The sequence below is a fragment of the Vigna radiata genome, chromosome 7 (genome assembly GCF_000741045.1).
Source record: "Vigna radiata var. radiata cultivar VC1973A chromosome 7, Vradiata_ver6, whole genome shotgun sequence".
Classification (NCBI taxonomy): Eukaryota; Viridiplantae; Streptophyta; class Magnoliopsida; order Fabales; family Fabaceae; genus Vigna; species Vigna radiata.
The window spans coordinates 43,674,215-43,676,432 of NC_028357.1; the positions used below are offsets into that span (position 1 = coordinate 43,674,215).

The window sequence follows — 2,218 nt, forward strand, 5'->3', positions numbered from 1 at the left end:
GGCATGGCTGAACAAGACAAACACAAACTCTAAAGGTCAAGACATTTTATCCTCTTATCCTTTTTTTACTATGAATCCAGTACTTCAGATTCATAGTTATAAACTCAAATCACTAAGAAACGACCCAAAAGCTGAAAGAAATTATTTAAGAGAAATTTCCATTTAATCATCCCCGTTGCCAACAAATCCTCTCCAAATTACCAAATTAGTGTAAGCCCACAAGAACTGCCAGCCACACTACAAGGTCAGCAATGAATCCAACCAAAACTCAGAATCCAAACAAGTTTAGCTAATCACAAATAAAGACATAAGAAATGTAAAGGTAACAAAACCTAAAGCTTGACAAATCCCCAGGAAGGTGTTTCCACATCCTACCTCACATCTCAGTCCCGTAACCCAAAACATATCCTCCAAACACTTCTACAGAGAAACGAATCAAGATTGAATTCTTATACTTGAAGTTCCTGATCAAACAAATACAAATGAAACTCATCCAGCCCTGATTGTATTATTATTCTTTAATCCTCAACTGTCAAAGTGCTGAAAAGGAAACAAAATCACAGATCAAGATCTGACAGATTTCAAAAATCAAGAACAATATTCACATTTATGGTTTTTAATCCTCAACCTGAAAAACAATGAATACATGCAGATCAAAAGATAGACACGGTAGATCTCAGTCATCAAATAAATAACTAAATTCAAATTGAATACATAAGTCATCAGATAGCTAGTCACAGATAAATAAAATATGTGTGGATGAGAAAACTTAAATACAAATGCCAGTCTTTATGTTTGCTACTGAGGAACAAATCACAATTCAATCCTTATGTTTGGTGATCAAGTCGATAAAAATTAAATGAGAAAGAACGTTCATCGACCGACGAAAGAAGTGCTGCAAAGGAATGAACACAAACACCAAATTTCAAAGGCTCCGAAATCAGATCGTAGCGATCAGTCACAAAACTTTCCGGCCCAAAAATTCAAGAAATCGGCAGAGTCTTAATTCAGGACGTACAAAACTATTTCCAAACACCACTGCAGATAAAGAGATCATAGTTCAATCCCCATGTATAATGATCAATACCAAAAAACAGTATATAATAGAAAGGAGACAAAAAGAAGACTTAGGTTATGCTGAACCCTTGGCCGTTCTGAACTATTATGCTTTTCATGTTACTTTTCATATCATCCATATGCAGAGAACCCGACCAGTTGAAAAGATGTAAAGAAATTACGCAAAAAGGTGTCATCATCAATTAAAGAAATATTATCTTGTGTTCTTCAATCCAACAGAAGGACTGATAACACTCGTGTTCTTCAATCCGACAAAAGTCTATCTATCGATACCCATATAATTCCGAAAACCCTGAAAAAACTTGATCAAAGAAGGGAAACACAGGCCATACACCACAATCTATGGAATATACCGATATAATTCTGAAAACCATGAAAAAACTTGATCAAGAAGGGAAACACAAGCCATACACCACAATCTTCGAAGCAATACCGATATACTATAATAAAATTCAATCCCTAAAACCATGAATGTCAGACAGAAGATGCAAGAACCAAATTTGGCACGAGAAGAACCTCAAGGGCAATGGGGGTATATATAGAAAGGTTGGTCAAAATTGACAGCTGTGATTACGCGGTGGAGGAAATCTGGACGGTTGTGATACAGTTTCAAGATTTTCATCCTTATCTTTTGGGTCAACTGTAAACAGCTGTTTACGGATTTATAATAGGAGAAATAACAATTTAGTTATTATTCTTAAATGTTTATGATATTTAAAAATTTCTTAGGAATATTATCTTGTGTTTAGTTAAGAGATAATTCATTAATTTTTCTAGTCAAGATAACTAAATTTTCAAGATTGTTTTAATCTTTAATCTTGTGTTTGGTTAAGATATAATTCGTTACCTTTTCTAGTCAAAATAATTAAATTTTCAAGATTGCTTTAATCTTCGATTGGATTTCAAACATTTTAAATTGTGCACGTTATATACAATTTTAAATAAATTTTTCGTATTTATATTATCAATTATTAAAATTTAATTAATATTTTTTTCACGGTTTTATAGTGAGTCTTATTTTAGAATATATATATATATATATATATATATATATATATATGAATGAGTTTGTTAATTTAGTAAGAAAGATTTTTAAGAAAATTAATTTTAAATTCAATAATGGTATTTTAATAATTTTAAA

General features: G+C 31.6%; 1 long non-coding RNA gene across 1 annotated transcript in view; it reads right to left on the bottom strand.

Annotated features, from left to right (window-relative positions):
- The window catches only part of LOC106766926, a 4,877-nt gene extending 3,276 nt beyond the window's left edge, over nucleotides 1-1,601 (bottom strand). The window contains exon 1 of the long non-coding RNA XR_002668795.1: nucleotides 376-1,601. This is a non-coding gene — a long non-coding RNA (uncharacterized LOC106766926). The remainder of the gene's footprint in view (nucleotides 1-375) is intronic.
- Between the last annotated feature and the right edge of the window lie 617 nt (nucleotides 1,602-2,218).